Source organism: Pseudophryne corroboree, chromosome 1 (assembly GCF_028390025.1).
Source record: "Pseudophryne corroboree isolate aPseCor3 chromosome 1, aPseCor3.hap2, whole genome shotgun sequence".
NCBI lineage: Eukaryota > Metazoa > Chordata > Amphibia > Anura > Myobatrachidae > Pseudophryne > Pseudophryne corroboree.
The window spans coordinates 358585414-358606841 of NC_086444.1; the positions used below are offsets into that span (position 1 = coordinate 358585414).

Here is a 21428-nt window from a genome sequence, read left to right on the forward strand (position 1 = left end):
ATTATTTGATCAGGTATATATAATATAGATGTAATGGGGCGGCACTCATACAGACTCCACAGCTTAAGCAAAAAGTGACGATTTATTCAGCCTGAATAAATCGTCACTTTTTGCTGAAGCTGTGGAGTCTGTATGAGTGCCGCCCCATTACATCTATATTGTCTATCTGGGAATGTGCAGCATTTCCCACTGGGAAGGCACCGCAGCAGATGTGAGTGATGGGAGTGGAGTGCCGGGACATCCTCTATTTGTATATATATATATATATATATATATATATATATTTTTTTTTTATTTCAAAATGTAACTGGACCTTCTTTTGTTATTTTCCCCTCAGCTCACTTTAAAATTGTTATAAAGGAGAACATTATCTACAAGCAATTATAGAGTAAGACCATTTTCTTTACTGTGTAAGCTGCAGAATTAGGTGTCCTGTTTGTTTCTTTTCATTTTACCCATGTATGCCTTACTTCCAGTGGCGCACACAGGGGTGGGAGGGTTCCAAGTACCTGGAAACCCCCCCTGAGTCGAACATTTCATCTTAGAGACGGAGGACCATATTTTACACGCTGCACAAGATACACAAGGACGCACAGAGCCCCCTCGGGGAGACCTATTATCTCTGCCCAGGGGTCTCTGTGCGAGCTGGTAGCGGTGTACTTGGATACATTTTGGCAACCATGCATTCAAAATACGTTCACAATCTTAAGGATTCAGATACATTATTAGAGAAACTTAAGATGATGCAGGCGGTCCCGGATGACCTTACACTGGTTACATTGGATGTAACCAGTTTATATACGTCCATTCCGCACAAAGTGGGTCTGGAAGCGGTGCGATGGCTAATTACAGAGAATTGCATGTATCAGGGCCCAGATGTGGATCTTTTTCTCACACTGCTAGCCTTCACATTGGAGCATAATTTCTTTATGTTCAATTGTATTTATTACCAACAGCTAACGGGGTGTGCGATGGGTTCTTCCGTTGCACCCTCGTTCGCTAATAGCTTCATGTGGGAGGTTGAGAAAGGGCTGTTCTTTGAGGATGTGATCATTTCTAACTCACTGTGTTTATATTATAGATATATAGACGACTTGCTGCTGATTTGGCAGCAAGACATCAGCAAGTTGGAGGAGGTCATTCTTAAGCAGTGAATGAGTCTGAGAGTCCCATAAAGTTTACCATGACAAAAGATAAGCATAAGATCTGTTTTTTGGACATTCAGATTGAGCTCAGTGAGGGTCAGATTCATACTTACCTATACACGAAGCCCACAGACTGCAACACAGTATTGCACGCGGACAGCTTCCACCCAAAAGCCACGATTCGTGGCCTCCCCTAGTCTCAATTCGTGAGGGTGTGTAGAAATAACAGTAATCCTGACATACAGGAAAAACAATTGTATACCATGACACAAAAATTTGCAGAGGGGATATTCCATTATAGAACTCTCCAAGGCACGCAAGAAAGCAGTAGCTAATCATCTCGGTAAGGCTAGGACTCAAACTACAAGGAAAGGCAACACCGTAACTTGGGTAAATGAGTTTAACACACAGAGCCCATGCACCATGAGTAAGGCCAAAGAGCTGTGGCAAATAGTGGCCACAGATCCTGATTTGGGCTGCTTTCACAAAAGCCGACTGATGCCCAGCTACACACGGGGGAAGAATCTGAAAGATTTATTAGTAAAAACAGACGTTACTGGTTTTCTTGATAGCCAGACCCCTAAGCATTTCCTTAGTAGAAAGAACGGCTGCTTTCGCTGCTTGGGTGTACAATGTGTTTGTACCTGATAACAGGAGATTCTATCCCCCATCCCCACACTGGCAAGAGATTTAGCATCAAGTGGCCACTGACTTGCACCAGTAGATACGTGGTATATGTCATCATCTGCCCTTGTGGGCAGTACTATGTTGGGAAGACAGAATGCCAACTTAAGGTATGTCTTACCCAACATAGATCAGCCATTCGAGCAGCCATAGCCACGGGCGAGAGTGACCAACCGGTAGCCCGCCATTTTTTAACACATAAACACAACCATGCCAGTTTGAAGTATAAAGCCATTGACCATGTTCCAGCAACCCGACGGGGGAGGAGGGGGGGGGGGGGGACGATAGGGGGAAATTACTATTACAGCTAGAATCCAGATGGATTATCCGCCTGGACTGTGTGACCCCAAAGGCCTAAATTAATCACTTGTTCTAAGTCATTTTCTGTAAAGTTTCTGAGCTAGACCAGACGGGTGAGGTCCTTTGAGGTTATTGGCATATCTGTCCATATTGGTACAGTTGATAACTATTGTCGGTGCTTTTGCTTTCTGTTATCTAGCCCTGTACAGATATCTTTATGCGGTTTACATTTGTGCCAGTAGATGGCGGTGATGCATTAGTAAAATGTATACCTGATAGTATTGTGGGGATCACTTGTTTGAGGGGTTCCCCCTCTCTGGGAGAGCACTTTTGCTTTCTTCAGGGAAGGGGACCCTTTCACCCTTCCTTCTTTTTTGTTCCTTAATATTGCTGGTTACTTTGTCTCTAGCAGATCAATATTTGGTCACATTTTAATGTAACATATTGTCATTATTGGTACCGACATAAGCAGTGTCGATTAAAGTTGTGCAGCTACAAGATGTGTAATACGTCACATTTATGTATTTTAGTAACTGTAGTTTTTTACTTAAATCAAAGTTGTGTTCACTTAATGCGGGGCTTATTGGTCCTGCCCTTATATTTCTGCACTGTGAGGACGTTTACACTATCCCCTGTTTTGTTGACAGCTGGTTACCATGGCCCTGGGCGCCGGACGAGTGATGTCACTTCTGGTGCGATGAGTCCAGACGTGTCCGGAAGTGTCCGCTGCAGAAGGCGGTCGCAGGGAATGGGAGCCCGCTGTGACAGACGGGGAGGGGGTAAGTCCATTCATGTATTTAAACTCACTGTTTGTCACTTAAGTTTTGTCTGAGGAAGGGGAAGTTATATATATATGTGTGTGTGTGTGTGTATATATATCTATATCTATATATATATATATATATATGTGTGTGTATATATATACACATATTGTATATATTATATATACATACCCCCCCCCCCCCAGTAAGTCCTGCGTTTGCCCCTGCTTACTGCCATGTTTTGCTTATCTCACAGTATAACCTATGTAGTACACCCAACATGGCTGCCTCACCTGGTACTCCCTTGTGTAGAATAAACAATGCATGGTTGTGAACTCTCCTAATATATTTGTCTCCCCAAATATGTGTCATTTCTTCACCTTTTGAGAGAATTTATTAATAAAGACATCTTCAAGCAAAATATATTAAAAAAAATAAATGTCTATTTTTATTTTAAGTAAAATTTAGCCTGTTTTTCTTCTTTTTCTTTTTCTTCTTCATCTTCTTCCTCTGATGATGATGATGATTGATTATTATTATTTTGAAATTATTAATATTATTATTTACTCTGCTTTCTAAAATAGGGAATTTCGGACTAAGATTGGTCCAGTAATCTTACAAACTTGTCCTATAAGAGGAATAAGATGGCGAGAGCCTCATGACACATGAAGAGTCATCCTTCAGTGTTACGATCCTGATGCTCAGGACAGGGGAGATCTTATGTAGTGAGCACTGAGCACCAAGACGGAATGCTGGGATTGGGAGATGGGAAGGAAATAGCCCCGAGCACCCTACCTCCGTTGTCTTACCCGTGTTATCAATTCACGCCTGAACGACTATGGTTTCTTGGGCCCATGGCAGCCGCGTTTGAAGGGCGGATTAGGTCTGCCCAACTCCGATGCCCCCTCAGGTCTTAAAGAGAGACAAGGTGTGAACTGAAACAGGGTAATAACAAGGGGACCTCTAACTGAAACAACCACGCTAGGGGCTATAAACTACCTAAAAACTAAACGTATGTGCGGCACGCCGCCAAAGGAAAAGAACTACAAAGAAACCACTGTCCACTCCCCTACACGGCACCGCCGAGTTCCGGGGAGGACAGTGAAAGCGGAAACCTCCGCAATGCACCAATTCACAGTAAAGTAAACACTAAGCGGCATAGGCCGCAACACGCGGCAGAAGCCGCTACTCATGAAACCGGGCGAGAACCCCAGATGACAAACAAATTCGCAAGTACTTAGAAGGATTCCCAGGACCTGCTTCGGACCTCCAAAGTACCAAAGGGCAGGGAGCAAGATCCACCAAACACGGCTGACAGGAACAGAGTTCTGCAAGGCAGGAAGAGCATACAAGATGCTATCACCGGCGGGGCTGCAGTGTGCTGGCTCACACTGGTGTTACTGCGCTGTCAGTCTGTCTCCATCTGCTTAATTTCCAGGTTTCACATCAGGAACGGATGATAATGTGCTAGACAGTCATTAATCTCAATTGACCCACATGAATTGTTTTTTATTGTCATATGGACGTGCATCCATTTTTTACTTAAAGGCCGTTGTTATTATCATTAATTTTTATTAAATTGTATAACTAGTTTATCACTCAATCCTTCGCATTATTAAGTGTTTTTCAACAATTAATTTAGCGCTGCTATCCTCTTTGTTGCAACTCACATAAAAAGGCCCTGCTGGCCAATAACAGGAGGGCCAGCAGGACCAGCCCCCAGACCCTAATTACTAGTTGCCGTGCAGCTGCCCTGCTGCACGAGCAACCTGATTAACTATTCTTAGCAACGGGGAACGCGGTCCACCTGTGGCGTCCCCGTTGCTATGCACCCGGCGGCCCTGCACGCACGGCGTCCTGCGTTGCCAGGGACCCGGCGGCTATCGTGCGCACGGCGTCCTGGCGTTGCTAGGCGCCGTGCAAGGGACAGGGAAGGAGAGAGGCGCGGCGGCCGTGACCGCTGCTCAGTCAGGGCACGGCCGAAGACCGCTGCGCCTAACAGTACCCCCCCCCCTTGAGGAGGGGTTAAAGAACCCCTAGAGCCAGGTTTCTGAGGAAACTCCTGAAAGAAAATCCTCTTCAGCTTGGGAGCATGTAAATCTTTATCCAACACCCAAGATCTTTCTTCAGGGCCATAACCTTTCCAGTGGACCAAAAAATAGAGCCGACCCCGAGAAAGCTTAGAATCTAAAACCTTCTCCACCAAGAACTCTTGTTGCCCCTGAACATCCACCGGAGATCTACCCTGGGAAGTCCTCCGAGGAAATCTCCTGGAAGAAAAATACTGTTTCAAAAGAGTAGCCGAAAAGCAACTGGGTTGACCTTCTTAATGATAAGGAATGGTCCAATAAATTTGGGTCCCAATCAAGCCGAAGGTTGTCGGAGCTTGATGTTGCGAGTTGACAACCATACCTTATCTCCCACCTTAAAAGTGCAAGGACGTCGGAGCCTATCAGAAAATTCCTTTTCTCGGAAGGCAGCTTTTCTCAAGGCAAGGTGCACCTTTCTCCAAATTGTTCTGAGATGGGAGGTTAAGGTCAACGAGGAGACTGGAGAATGAGGAAAAAAAGAGTTGGCTCTAGGATGAAAGCCAAAGACTGAAAAGAATGGGGACTCCTTGGTGGAAGAATGACAAGAGTTATTATAAGCAAATTCGGCTAACGGAAGAAATTCAGACCAATCATTCTGGAGTTTGGGCGAATACAACCGTAAATACTGTTTTAATGACTGGTTAACTCGTTCGGTTTGTCCGTTAGATTGTGGATGGTACCCAGATGTTAAAGAGAGTTTCATATTTAATGAGGCACAAAAACGTTTCCAGAAACGAGCAATGAATTGCGGACCCCGATCAGAGACAATATCCCTGGGCAACCCATGGAGCCTGAACACATGACGGAGAAACAAGACTGCCAACCCTTGAGCAGAGGGTAATCGGGGAAGAGCAATGAAATGAGCCATCTTACTAAAACGATCTACTACCACCCAAATGACTCGAAATCCGGCTGAAAGAGGAAGGTCCACCACGAAATTCATGGATATATGTGACCATGGCCTGAGAGGAACGGCTAAAGGTACGAGTTGCCCGATCGGCAATGAACGAGGAACCTTATGCCGTGCACAAACCTGACAGGAATGGACAAATTCCCTTACATCTTTAGAAAGACTAGGCCATCACACCGAGCGAGAGACTAACTCCAAGGTGATACCTGGATGACCAGAGACTTTGTTGTCATGAAACTCAGCTAAAACAGTGCCTCTCAGAAATTCAGGGACAAAGAGACGATCAGCAGGAGTCGGTTTAGGAGCCTGCTGTTGAAGCTGGACTAACTGAGTAAATAAATCCTGTGTGAGGCCTGCCCGGATGACAGATGATGGAACTATGGGGGTAGTAGCAGGATGGTTATTGTGAACCGGAAGAAAACAACGTGACAGGGCATCAGCTTTAGTATTTTTGGAACCGGGCCTGAAGGTGATAATAAACCTGAAACGAGTAAAAAACAATGCCCAACGTGCCTGCCGAGCATTAAGCCGTTTAGCTGACTCAATATACTGCAGGTTCTTATGGTCAGTAAACACTGTAATAGTATGCCTAGCTCCCTCCAGCCAATGCCTACACTCCTCGAAAGCCCATTTAACTGCCAGCAATTCTCGATTACCACTGTCATAGTTGGATTCTGCGGAGGAGAATTTCCTGGACATGAAGGCACAAGGGTGTACTTCCTGAGACTCCGGATCTTCCTGAGATAGGATAGCCCCCACTCCAACCTCTGAGGCATCTACCTCGACTATAAAGGGGAGCTCCGGGTTAGGGTGCCTGAGAACAGGAGCCGAGACAAAGGCCTGCTTTAAGGCCCGAAAGGCAGACTCGGCTGCAGGCGACCAATTGGAAGGGTCCGCTCCTTTTTTAGTCAATGCTACTATAGGAGCGACCAAATCAGAAAAGGTATGAATGAACCGCCTATAATAGTTTGCAAACCCTAAAAAGCGCTGAATTGCTTTTAAATTTGTGGGTTGCGCCCAATTAAGGATGGCCTGGAGTTTTTTCGGTTCCATGAAAAATCCCTGGGGAGAAATAATATACCCCAAGAAGGACACTTCCGTGATGTGAAAATCACATTTCTCTAGTTTTGCGTATAAATGATTCTCCCGTAGTTTTTGAAGAACCAGACGCACATGGGTAATATGTTGTTCCATAGACTCAGAATAAATCAAAATGTCGTCTAAATAAACGACAACGAACTTTCCAAGAAAGTCACGAAGAACATCATTGATGAGGTCTTGAAATACCGCAGGAGCATTTGACAGCCCAAAGGGCATCACCAGGTATTCATAATGACCCGACTGTGTGCTGAAAGCCGTCTTCCACTCATCCCCAGATCTTATTCGGATGAGATTGTAAGCTCCTCTAAGATCGATTTTTGAGAAGATAACGGCAGAGCGTAACTGATCAAAAAGTACTGAAATCAAAGGCAAAGGGTAGGTGTTTTTAACAGAAATTTTATTCAGAGCCCGAAAATCAATACATGGTCTGAGCGACCCATCTTTTTTCTCAACAAAAAAGAATCCTGCACTCAAAGGAGATTTCGAAGGCCTAATGAAGCCTTTTTTCAGGCTTTCCTGGATATAATTATCCATAGCCGTGGTTTCTGGCCCGGAGAGGGCATATAATCTCCCCTTAGGTAAAGTGGCCCCGGGAACTAAATTTATAGCGCAGTCATAGGACCGATGGGGAGGCAGAACGTCCGCATTACCCTTGGAGAACACATTAGCAAAATCCTGATATTCCAGAGGAATAAGTTCTGGGGTAACTGCCGCAACCCGGACAGGATGGGAAATACACTCCTTAACACAAAAAGGACCCCATTGGGAAATCTCCCCAGACCGCCAATCTATGGTGGGATTATGAAAGGCAAGCCAGGGGTAACCCAAAACTACTGGAACTGCCGGACAATGTGTAAGGTAAAATTCTATTTCTTCTGAATGTAGGGCCCCCACTGTCAGCAATACTGGAGGTGTGCGGTGAGTAATAACCCCATTGGAAAGCGGACCCCCATCCAAGCCGTGCATGGTGATACGTCTATCTAAGGGTATCAGTGGAACGCCTAAAGCCTTAGCCCAAGCTAAATCCATAAAATTTCCTGCAGCTCCACTGTCGACGAAGGCCGACACCAACGAACTGAGGCTGCCAAAGGAAATCTTTACCGGAACTAATAGAGAATTATTAGAGGAGATTAACTGCAGACCCAAGTGAACCCCCTCACAATTCACTTGGTCAGAGCGTTTCCCGGCTTGTTCGGGCAGATACGTGCGATATGTCCCTTACCACCACAATACAAACAAAGACCAGAACTTAACCTTCTGGTTCTTTCCTCTGGGGACAGCCGGGAGAGACCCATTTGCATGGGCTCCTCGACGTCCTCAGGAAAAGTATATACACATGGATTAGGCCTAAAAGTTGTTCCTCTTTCAGCCCTCCGCTCTCGGAGACGACGATCAATTTTAATAGCGAGCTCCATGAGTTTGTCTAGAGTCTCAGGAGCGGGGTACTGAAGGAGACTGTCTTTAATCACTTCCGACAGACCGAGGCGAAACTGACTGGGCAGGGCCGGGTCATTCCAGCCACAGTCGTTCGACCAACGGCAAAATTTGGTACAATACACCTCTGCTGGATTTTTGCCTTGCTTAAGGGCACGCAGGTGACTCTCAGCTGATGCTTCTCTATCTGGGTCGTCATATAAGAGGCCTAAGGATTTAAAAAAGGCGTCTACTAATAACAAAGCAGCATCATCCGCTCTAAGCCCAAACGCCCAGGTCTGTGGATCACCCTGAAGTAGAGACATCACAATCCCGACCCGCTGAGACTCAGTACCAGAGGAACGGGGCCTTAAACGAAAATAAAGCTTACAAGCTTCCTTAAAATTAAAAAAATCCTTTCGGTTACCCGAAAAACGGTCAGGTAAATGCATCTTTGGTTCTGGAACCATACTCGGGGAGGCTCGCAAAAGATCTTCCTGCGATCTCACCCGAAGAGTAAGGTCCTGAACCATCTGAGTTAATTCCTGTATTTGGTTAACCAAAAGCTGACTGGGGTTTGGCCCTAAACCTGCTGGATTCATGAGGCCGAATTTCTAGGCCCACCAATACAACGGAAAAAATTAAACCCCCTTTTTTTTTTTTTTTGTGTGTGGGCCGGTGATAATGTTACGATCCTGATGCTCAGGACAGGGGAGATCTTATGTAGTGAGTCCTGAGCACCAAGACGGAATGCTGGGATTGGGAGATGGGAAGGAAATAGCCCCGAGCACCCTACCTCCGTTGTCTTACCCGTGTTATCAATTCACGCCTGAACGACTATGGTTTCTTGGGCCCATGGCAGCCGCGTTTGAAGGGCGGATTAGGTCTGCCCAACTCCGATGCCCCCTCAGGTCTTAAAGAGAGACAAGGTGTGAACTGAGACAGGATAATAACAAGGGGACCTCTAACTGAAACAACCATGCTAGGGGCTATAAACTACCTAAAAACTAAACGTATGTGCGGCACGCCGCCAAAGGAAAAGAACTACAAAGAAACCACTGTCCACTCCCCTACACGGCACCGCCGAGTTCCGGGGAGGACAGTGAAAGCGGAAACCTCCGCAATGCACCAATTCACAGTAAAGTAAACACTAAGCGGCATAGGCCGCAACACGCGGCAGAAGCCGCTACTCACGAAACCGGGCGAGAACCCCAGATGACAAACAGGTTCGCAAGGACTTAGAAGGATTCCCAGGACCGGCTTCGGACCTCCAAAGTACCAAAGGGCAGGGAGCAAGATCCACCAAACACGGCTGACAGGAACAGAGTTCTGCAAGGCAGGAACAGCATACAAGTAGCTATCACCGGCGGGGCTGCAGTGTGCTGGCTCACATAAAAAGGCCCTGCTGGCCAATAACAGGAGGGTGCGCATTAGATGTCATCCGTATGGCTCCTAATTTATGATTTCGGAACAATGAAGAGTGTCTCAGGAGTATATACTTTCTCTATAGCTGTATATCTGCTAATTTAGAAGAACTCCTAAAGTAAATGTCTCTAATTTTCTAATCCCTTCCAGGATATATAGTATGAGACCATTAGGGAAACAGGACTCCTGTTTTCATAATATAAATTTATAGTGAAATGATAGTAGTGCTCTAATGATTTGCTATGTCTAATAATGAATAAACATAATGAACTGATCTCCCAACATTGTGTGCTGTGTTTTGATTGTATCACTGGAATAGTAACAGAATTCTTGCTAAGCTTCAGTTGTATCACAGAAGCATCTATGTGCCCTCCTGAATTCTTTAAATATTGTTACATCCACTATAAATGAATCATGTGTGTAATGATACAATTGTAACATATGCAAGAGGAACAGCAGGTGTCTAATTCTCAAATTGAACTCTAGCAGCCTTATAACTTTTGGCTGTTCATGCCTGATGATCTTGTCTTAATTTTATTGTGACATGATAATAGACTTATTTACAGATGACGTCATCGCTGATAACTAATCAGTATTCCCTTGTCACAGTAGTGATTACTAATCAGTATTCCCTTATCACAGTATTAGTTACTTGGCTCTTTCCCCTTCAGTATCACTGTATCATTATACTGTATTCGCTCCTAAGTAATTCATATGGGAGCATTCAGGATTAGTTCTCTCACAAGTTATAGCTTAAATTGAGATCAGACAGAAATTGAACAGGCTTGTTAAATGACAATTAGGAGATCATTAAGAATGTGAACCATGTCACTGATGTCCCAATATGTACACAGTCCTTTAATCAGTGCTTTATAGGGGCCCTCATTCCGAGTCGTTCGCTCTGTATTTTTCATCGCATCGCAATGAAAATCCGCTTAGTACGCATGCGCAATAATCGCACTGCGACTGCGCCAAGTTATTTTGCTATGAAGATAGTATTTTTACTCACGGCTTTTTCTTCGCTCCGGCGATCGTAGTGTGATTGACAGGAAATGGGTGTTACTGGGCGGAAACACAGCGTTTTATGGGCGTGTGGTTGAAAACGCTACCGTTTCCGGAAAAAACGCAGGAGTGGCCGGAGAAACGGGGGAGTGTCTGAGCGAACGCTGGGTGTGTTTATGACGTCAAACCAGGAACGACAAGCACTGAACTGATCGCAGATGCCGAGTAAGTGTGGAGCTACTCTGAAACTGCTAAGAAGTTTGTAATCGCAATATTGCGAATACATCGGTCGCAATTTTAAGATGCTAAGATACACTCCCAGTAGGCGGCGGCTTAGCGTGTGCAACTCTGCGAAATTCGCCTTGCGACCGATCAACTCGGAATGAGGGCCAGTATACATATACTGTTCATGTCAGGACTAAGTACTGCATTTATAAAGGCATTTAATGCAGGCATTTAATACATATCGTTTGCTATGCTCAGTATAGTGCAATGTGCACAATGGGGTCAGACATATATTTTTCAATTGAGCTGTTTCCTATACATGGAGCACTTAATATATCATTCACTTTGCACACTGAATTTCAATATGCACGCTGGAGTCAGGTATTCTTTATCTAATGAGACTGTTTCCTATAACCCCGCAGCTTGCGTGGGATGACACTCGTCATAAGATTGTATGGATAGGCACTCGTGAAATCGAGTCTAAACACACGATCTAGCCTGCCACACTGAGATCGATTGAGACTCCCTGGACTAGTGATGCAGGCCACGTGATCTACACGTCGATGGGCGGACCCCTGTCACGTCACCGATGACAACATCAGGATAAAGAATTTCTATTGGCGGATCGCGGCAATTGCCGGTATTTAGGGGAGAACCTGGAGGCAATCTGGTTCAGCCTCTGATGAAGCAAGCAGCGAAGTGTGCGTCAGGCTAGCTGCGCACCTTAGATAGTCACCGGACAATGTTAGATTAGGAAGGATACAATCTTATGAAGAGTGTCATCCCACGCAAGCTGCGGGGTTATAGGAAACAGTCTCATTAGATAAAGAATACCTGACTCCAGCGTGCATATTGAAATTCAGTGTGCAAAGTGAATGATATATTAAGTGCTCCATGTATAGGAAACAGCTCAATTGAAAAATATATGTCTGACCCCATTGTGCACATTGCACTATACTGAGCATAGCAAACGATATGTATTAAATGCCTGTATTAAATGCCTTTATAAATGCAGTACTTAGTCCTGACATGAACAGTATATGTATACTATAAAGCACTGATTAAAGGACTGTGTACATATTGGGATATCAGTGACATGGGCCCTCATTCCGAGTTGATCGCTCGGTATTTTTCATCGCATCGCAGTGAAATTCGGCTTAGTACGCATGCGCAATATTCGCACTGCGACTGCGCCAAGTAATTTTACAATGGAGATAGTATTTTTACTCACGGCTTTTTCATCGCTCCGGCGATCGTAATGTGATTGACAGGAAATGGGTGTTACTGGGCGGAAACAGGCCGTTTTATGGGCGTGCGGGAAAAAACGCTACCGTTTCCGGAAAAAACGCAGGAGTGGCCGGGGAAACGGGGGAGTGTCTGGGCGAACGCTGGGTGTGTTTGTGACGTCAAAACAGGAACGACAAGCACTGAACTGATCGCACAGGCAGAGTAAGTCTGAAGCTACTCTGAAACTGCTAAGTAGTTAGTAATCGCAATATTGCGAATACATCGGTCGCAATTTTAAGAAGCTAAGATTCACTCCCAGTAGGCGGCGGCTTAGCGTGTGTAACTCTGCTAAAATCGCCTTGCGACCGATCAACTCGGAATGAGGGCCATGGTTCACATTCTTAATGATCTCCTAATTGTCATTTAACAAGCCTGTTCAATTTCTGTCTGATCTCAATTTAAGCTATAACTTGTGAGAGAACTAATCCTGAATGCTCCCATATGAATTACTTAGGAGCGAATACAGTATAATGATACAGTGATACTGAAGGGGAAAGAGCCAAGTAACTAATACTGTGATAAGGGAATACTGATTAGTAATCACTACTCTGTGACAAGGGAATACTGATTAGTTATCAGCGATGACATCATCTGTAATAAGTCTATTATCATGTCACAATAAAATTAAGACAAGATCATCAGGCATGAACAGCCAAAAGTTATAAGGCTGCTAGAGTACAATTTGAGAATTAGACACCTGCTGTTCCTCTTGCATATGTTACAATTGTATCATTACACACATGATTCATTTATAGTGGATGTAACAATATTTAAAGAATTCAGGAGGGCACATAGATGCTTCTGTGATACAACTGAAGCTTCGCAAGAATTCTGTTACTATTCCAGTGATACAATCAAAACACAGCACACAATGTTGGGAGATCAGTTCATTATGTTTATTCATTATTAGACATCGCAAATCATTAGAGCACTACTATCATTTCACTATAAATTTATATTATGAAAACAGGAGTCCTGTTTCCCTAATGGTCTCATACTATATATCCTGGAAGGGATTAGAAAATTAGAGACATTTACTTTAGGAGTTCTTCTAAATTAGCAGATATACAGCTATAGAGAAAGTATATATTCCTGAGACACTCTTCATTGTTCCGAAATCATAAATTAGGAGCCATACGGATGACATCTAATGCGCAGCTTTTTCAATTTTAATCACGATTTCCTTCTTATTTACACTACTCTATTCTTTTTCTTAAATATTCGCTGGTTTTATTATATATGGTAATAAAAGTTATATTTTAACATAAGATTGTGTGCACCACTTTAGGGCATTCCGAACCCTCTTTTCCTTTCTTTGTGCAGATTTATTTTGCCCGTGGTAGCACCCCCTAAACTGTCATGAATAACACAGATGTGTTTGGGATAAAATAAATAAGGGGCCATTCTCATAGAAGCTATCTAACCTGTGCGACCAGTACTACAGTCAATAACAGGAGGGCCAGCAGGACCAGCCCCCAAACCCTAATTACTAGTTGCCGTGCAGCTGCCCTGCTGCACGAGCAACCTAATTAACTATTCTTAGCAACGGGGAACGCGGTCCACCTGTGGCGTCCCCGTTGCTATGAACCCGGCGGCCCTGCACGCACGGCGTCCTGCGTTGCCAGGGACCCGGCGGCTATCGTGCGCACGTGTCCTGGCGTTGCTAGGCGCCGTGCGGGGAACAGGGAAGGAGAGAGGCGCGGCGGCCGTGACCGCTGCTCAGTCAGGGCATGGCCGAAGACCGCCACGCCTAACATTCAGCACTCAGGAGAGGAAAAAAAACCTTGTGGAGGAAACCTCTGGGGACCCATGGCTGAAGGACTGCCCGTCCCTCTAATCATTAAGAGACTATGCAGAGTTTGCCCAGACCACCGGCCCACCCATTAACCTTGCCTAACCCAGTCATCTCTTCTGTCGCTTCAAATCTGCTATTTTTACCTATTTGCCTGGCCGGGGAAAATGCACCTACACATCAATGGTGAGAGAGTGAAAAAAGAGAGCAAGAGATGAATAGGAGTTGGGGGGGGGGGGGGGGGGGGAACACAGTAATAACCACCATAGCATTAATTTCTGATGCTAACAGGGATTACAAATGTACAACTGTAGCCACTCTTGTCATGGCTACATCTTACCGCAATTGCGCCTTGTTAGGCGCGATTGCACCATGTATGTCTGGACGTGTGTGCCCCATACGCATGGTAGGGAGCTGCAAATGTCACAGCTCAGAACGGCTAGACGCAGATGCGCATAGCTGCGTCGATGGTTCACGTTTCCCTTAGATGTAGCCATGATCAGCATGGCTACATCTGTATATAGTATTGGATAAAAATAAAAGTAATGATTAAAACACAATATAATTCTTTTGCATCTCTTTACATTAATAGAAATGGATCAGCCTGCAATACTGGTACACTGGGATTTAGGCAGGCAGAGAGAGAGAGTAAAGGATTTAATTTGCAACATTATAGGCTCACCAAACAACTCCAAGGAGATGTCATAGGTGCAGCCGCACATAAAGGATTTAATTAGGAACATTATAGGCCCATCTAGACAGCACTCTTCAAATATCTCCAATGGCCTACCTGCAGCCGCTTGTGGTTACGTAACGGCACTGTCCCAGTAGGTGTGAGATTTTGTTTTTATCCAATACTATGCTATCCCCAAGGTCATATGTCATATATGATAATAGTCATGCTAAAAGTCTGCCGACGATTCGAACTAAGCTGCTCTTATCTTTGTCTAGTCACTAACCTTCTAACAGTGGCCCTCAATCAGAGTTACTTTTTGCAGCCATGCAAACGCATAGTCGCTGCCTACGGGGGAGTGTATTTTCACTTTGCAAGTGTGCGATTGCATGTGCAGCCGAGCAGGACAAAAAAGTTTATGCAGTTTTAGAGTAGGTCTGAACTTACTCAGCTCTTGCGATCACTTCAGCCTGTCCAGTCCTGGAATTGACGTCAGACGCCCACCCTGCAAACTCCTGGAAACGCCTGCATTTTCCCTACCACTCCCAGAAAACGGTCAGTTGACACCCTCTTTCTGTCAATCTCCTTGCGATAACCCCTGCAAATGGATTTGTCGCTAGAAGCATTGCCCAGCAACGATGCTGTTTGTACCCATACGGCGCGCGTGCGCATTTCGGTGCATACGCATGCGCAGTAGTAACCTGATTGCTGCGCTGCGAAAATTGGCAGCGTGCGATCAACTCAGAATGACCTCCAGTATGTAATATCGTGCCAGGCCTCTAGAGGCATATGCGAGAGACAGCAATAGCAGAGCCCTGATATAAGCAGTTGCCATTATGACATCACAGTGTGACCTCACACACCCCACCAGACCAGCTTATTTCTGGTTTGAGGCCCTTGTAGTCTTTTACATGACTGAACTAAGGGAAATGTGATTTCACTTATTATTTAAAACTATTACATTCAGAACTGAATATTTTTATTACTAGCGTTTGCCCGCAGTTTTGCTCGCTTAGTAGCATCTAATATTGTGATGTATATTTTATATTAAGACAACATAAGGGTTCTGCAATACCATACATAGGCATAGAAACATTATTTTCTTTCTTCTTACCTTTATCTTTCTGCTTCTTTCTTTTTTCTTTCTTTCTTCTTTCATTTTTCTTTCTTCTTTCATTTTTCTTCATGCTTTTATCTGCTTCTTTCTTTCTTTCTTTCTTTCTTTCTTTCTTTCTTTCTTTCTTTCTTTCTTTCTTTCTTTCTGTCTTTCTGTCTTTCTTTCTTTCTTTTTTGTCTCTCTTTTTCTTGCTTCTTCTTTCTTGTTCTGTCTGTCATCGTTGTCTTCTTCTGTCGTCTTCTTCTGTCGCTTTCCTCTATCTTCTTCTGTCGTCTTTAATACTTTTATCTATAAGACAACATAAGGGTTCTGCAATACCATACATAGGCATAGAAACATTATTTTCTTTCTTCTTACCTTTATCTTTCTGCTTCTTTCTTTTTTCTTCTTTCATTTTTCTTTCTTTCTTCTTTCTTTCTTCTTTCTTTCTTTTTCTTCATACTTTTTTATGCTTTCTTTCTTTCTTTTTTCGTATCTCTTTATCTTGCTTCTTCTTTCTTGTTCTGTCTGTCATCGTTGTCTTCTGTCGCTTTCTTCTATCTTCTGTTGTCTATAATACTTTCTTTTTTCTTTCTTTCTTTCTTTCTTTCTTTCTTTCTTTCTTTCTTTTTTCTTTCTCTTTCTTTCTTTCTTTCTTTCATTTTTCTTTCTTTTTCTTCATGCTTTTTTTCTGCTTCTTCTTCTTTCTTTCTTTCTTTCTTTCTTTTTTGTCTCTCTTTTTCCTGCTTCTTCTTTCTAGTTCTGTCATCGTTGTTGTCATCTGTCGTTGTCATCTTCTGTCGCTTTCTTCTATCTTCTTCTGTCGTCTTTAATTCTTTTATCTATAAGAAAACATAAGGGTTCTGCAATACCATACATAGGCATAGAAACATTATTTTCTTTCTTATTACCTTTATCTTTCTGCTTCTTTCTTTTTTCTTTCTTTCTTCTTTCATTTTTCTTTCTTTTTCTTCATGCTTTTTTCTGCTTCTTTTCTTTCTTTCTTTTTTGTCTCTCTTTTTCCTGCTTCTTTTTGTTCTGTCATCGTTGTCTTCTTCTGTCGTTGTCTTCTTCTGTCGCTTTCTTCTATCTTCTTCTGTCGTCTTTAATACTTTTACCTATAAGACAACATAAGGGTTCTGCAATACCATACTTCTTTTCTTTCTTTTCTTTCTTTCTCTTTCTTTCTTTTTTGTCTCTCTTTTTCTTGCTTCTTCTTTCTTTTTTTTTAATTTTTTATTGAGGCAACAAGGAATTGATACAAATAAATCACAATAGTTACAATGTTAATTTGATAAATCTAGTCGCAAAGTGCGAGCAAAGTAAATGTCATATATTGATACAAACTCTGGTATATAGAAGATAGTCATAGAAATGCGTAACTCTAAGTCTAGCATTTAGTGTCCGTAGTACAGATCTCTCAGTTTCGAGTAAAACTTATTGTGTACAGTAAAAATCAATAACCGTCAATAGCAAAGTCCCAGACATAGTATTTAGACATACAGAAATAATTAATTAATTAATTAAGACTGCGAGTCCTGAAACATAACAAAGGCCAACAGGTAACAAGTGAGAGCCCCCCTCCCCCTCCTCCTACGCTAAGGCAATCGGAGGATCTTGTGTTATCAGCCTGGTAAGATACCAGGTGGTATCTTTAAGACTATAATGAATCTGATTTCTAATTGTGAGTGGGAGGGTGTCTATATACGACTCCCAGAGTGAAAAAAAGCGTTCCACTTCCTTTTCTTTATGCAGGAGTGTCTCCATCCAGTCCATTCGAAAGAGAAAGTATAATTTATTAAAAAACAAAGGTAATTGAGGGGGCGAATTATCAAGCCAGCTCTGTAATATAGTTTTTTTTACCCGCTGCGCTTATGGCCAGTAGCAATTTCTTACTACCCGGGGTGATTCGTAGCATAGGATTAACCATTCCAAAAATTGCCCACTTCGGGGTAAATGGGACATAATTTGTCCATTTTAATTCTGCATATCTGCGTATTAAATGCCAGAAATATTTTACAATAGGGCAAGCCCACAGGCAATGGTAGTTATCTGCCTCCTCCTGATGACACCTTGGACAGTTATGAGTCGTGGAGGTTCCTATGTGAAATCTACGTAGCGGGGAAAGGTTGCATTATGAAATATGTTCAGAAATAGTTCAGTATACATGCTGGAAGGAAGTGTTTTGCGAGAATATAGAAGGGCCTTTTCCAAATCCAGGACTGTTAGTTCAGGAAAGTGAGACAACCACCCCGCCACTCCTCCCAACACTTTAGTATGATCCATAACATCTCTGAGAGACGTATAATGGACCGAAATAGCTTTACGTTGAGGGACTGCATTTTTCAAGAGGGGGTTATCCCAGTCTTTGTCAGAAAAGTGAAAAGTGTTGTAGAACGTGGTTTATATAGAAGCGTGCCTGTAGGAAAGCCAAAGGATATGGTCTAACCATGGCATAGTTAGTGGATAGTTGTGTAAAAGTGAGAAGGCATTTCTCCTTTGACACCAGAGTCCCAATATTTTCTATCCCCGCAAGTCTTTATTGGGTGAAGGGATGAGCAGCCATGCCGTCTAGGAATTGAGGATTTTTGACCAGGGGCAGATGTAAAGAATAAAAACCATTGAGTCCAGCCTTGGGACGCAGGGTGTGCCAAAGCCTCCGCGTTGACCAAAGCAATGGATTCAATTTGACATGTTCCTCCACTTCCCGATCATGTTGGTGTAATAAGTTTATTAATGCACTGTCCCTCAAAAATTCCTGTTCCAAAGAGACATCAGTATAAATCGATGTCCTCTGTAACCAATCTCTTAAATGTCGCAAGAGAGCTGATTGATTATACCCAGTGACATCAGGGAAGTTAATGCCACCATTCGATTTTGGTTGGTGTAGCTTCCGTGCGCGCCCTCCTTTCCATATAAATTTCCTAATTAAAGCGTTTAATTGAACCGTATCCGCTCTAGTCAAAAGTACTGGAAGATTTTGTAGTGCTTCTTCTTTCTTGTTCTGTCTGTCATCGTTGTCTTCTGTCGTTGTCGTCTTCTGTCGTTGTCTTCTTCTGTCGCTTTCTTCTATCGTCTTTAATACTTTTATCTATAAGACAACATAAGGGTTCTGCAATACCATACATAGCCAGAGAAACATTATTTTCTTTCTTCTTACCTTTATCGTTCTGCTTCTTTCTTTTTTCTTTCTTCTTTCATTTGCTTTCTTTCATTTTTCTTTCTTTTTCTTCATGCTTTTTTTCTGCTTCTTTCTTTCTCTCTTTCTTTTTTTTTTGTCTTTTTCTTGCATCTTCTTTCTTGTTCTGTCTGTCATCATTGTCTTCTGTTGTTGTCTTCTTCTGTTACTTTCTTCTATCTTCTTCTTTCGTCTTTAATAATTTTATCAATAAGACAACATAAGGGTTCTGCAATACCATACATAGGCATAGAAACATTATTTTCTTTCTTCTTACCTTTATCTTTCTGCTTCTTTCTTTATTCTTTCTTCTTTCATTTTTCTTTTTCTTCATGCTTTTTTTCTGCTTCTTTTCTTTCTTTTCTTTTTTGTCTCTCTTTTTCTTGCTTCTTCTTTCTTGTTCTGTCTGCCATCGTTGTCTTCTTCTGTCGCGTTCTTCTATCTTCTTTCGTCTTTAATACTTTTATGAATAAGACAACATAAGGGTTCTGCAATACCATACATAGGCATAGAAACATTATTTTCTTTCTTCTTACATTTATCTTTCTGCTTTTTTCTTTTTTCTTTCTTTCTTCTTTCATTTTTCTTTCTTCTTTAATTTTTCTCTTCTTTTTCTTCATGCTTTTTTTCTGCTTCTTTCTTTCTTTTTCTTTCTTTCTTATGCTTCTTTCTTTCTTTCTTTTTTTGTATCTCTTTATCTTGCTTCTTCTTTTTTGTTCTGTCTGTCATCGTTGTCTTCTGTCGTTGTCTTCTGTCGCTTTCTTCTATCTTCTGTCGTCTATAATAGTTTCTTTTTTCTTTCTTTCTTTCATTTTTCTTTCTCTTTCTTTCTTTCTTTCTTTCTTTCTTTCTTTCTTTCTTTCTTTCTTTCTTTCTTTCTTTCTTTCTTTCTTTCATGTTTCTTTTTTTTCTTCATGCTTTTTTTCTTCTTCTTCTTCTTCTTTCTTTCTTTCTTTCTTTCTTTTTTGTCTCTCTTTTTCCTGCTTCTTCTTTCTTGTTCTGTCATCGTTGTTGTCTTCTGTCGTTGTCTTCTTCTGTCGCTTTCTTCTATCTTCTTCTGTCGTCTTTAATACTTTTATCTATAAGAAAACTTAAGGGTTCTGCAATACCATACATAGGCATAGAAACATTATTTTCTTTCTTCTTACCTTTATCTTTCTGCTTCTTTCTTTTTTCTTCTTTCATTTTTCTTTCTTTCTTCTTTCATTTTTCTTTCTTTCTTCTTTCTTTCTTTTTCTTCATGCTTTTTTATGCTTCTTTCTTTCTTTCTTTCTTTTTTTGTATCTCTTTATCTTGCTTCTTCTTTCTTGTTCTGTCTGTCATCGTTGTCTTCTGTCGCTTTCTTCTATCTTCTGTCGTCTATAATAGTTTCTTTTTTCTTTCTTTCTTTCTTTCATTTTTCTTTCTCTTTCTTTCTTTCTTTCATTTTTCTTTCTTTTTCTTCATGCTTTTTTTCTTCTTCTTTCTTTCTTTCTTTCTTTCTTTCTTTTTTGTCTCTCTTTTTCCTGCTTCTTCTTTCTTGTTCTGTCATCGTTGTTGTCTTCTGTCGTTGTCTTCTTCTGTCGCTTTCTTCTATCTTCTTCTGTCGTCTTTAATACTTTTATCTATAAGAAAACATAAGGGTTCTGCAATACCATACATAGGCATAGAAACATTATTTTCTTTCTTATTACCTTTATCTTTCTGCTTCTTTCTTTTTTCTTTCTTCTTTCATTTTTCTTTCTTTTTCTTCATGCTTTTTTCTGCTTCTTTTCTTTCTTTCTTTTTTGTCTCTCTTTTTCCTGCTTCTTCTTTTTGTTCTGTCATCGTTGTCTTCTTCTGTCGTTGTCTTCTTCTGTCGCTTTCTTCTATCTTCTTCTGTCGTCTTTAATACTGTTACCTATAAGACAACATAAGGGTTCTGCAATACCATACATAGGCATAGAAACATTATTTTCTCTCTTGTTACCTTTATCTTTCTGCTTCTTTCTTTTTTCTTTCATTTTCTTTCTTTCTTTCTTTCATTTTTCTTTATTTTTCTTCATGCTTTTTTCTGCTTCTTTTCTTTCTTTTCTATTTCGTCTCTCTTTTTCTTGCTTCTTCTTTCTTGTTCTGTCTGTCATCGTTGTCTTCTGTTGTTGTCTTCTTCTGTTGCTTTCTTCTATCTTCTTCTTTCGTCTTTAATAATTTTATCAATAAGACAACATAAGGGTTCTGCAATACCATACATAGGCATAGAAACATTATTTTCTTTCTTCTTACCTCTATCTTTCTGCTTCTTTCTTTTTTCTTCTTTCATTTTTCTTTTTCTTCATGCTTTTTTTCTGCTTCTTTTCTTTCTTTTCTTTTTTGTCTCTTTTTCTTGCT

General features: G+C 41.9%; 1 long non-coding RNA gene across 2 annotated transcripts in view; it reads left to right on the forward strand.

The window, feature by feature from the left end:
* The window catches only part of LOC135070727 (uncharacterized), a 377305-nt gene that overhangs the window by 75826 nt on the left and 280051 nt on the right, over nt 1–21428 (forward strand). For both annotated transcript variants that reach the window (XR_010256891.1, XR_010256885.1), the window contains exon 2: nt 2777–2908. This is a non-coding gene — a long non-coding RNA (uncharacterized LOC135070727). The remainder of the gene's footprint in view (nt 1–2776; nt 2909–21428) is intronic.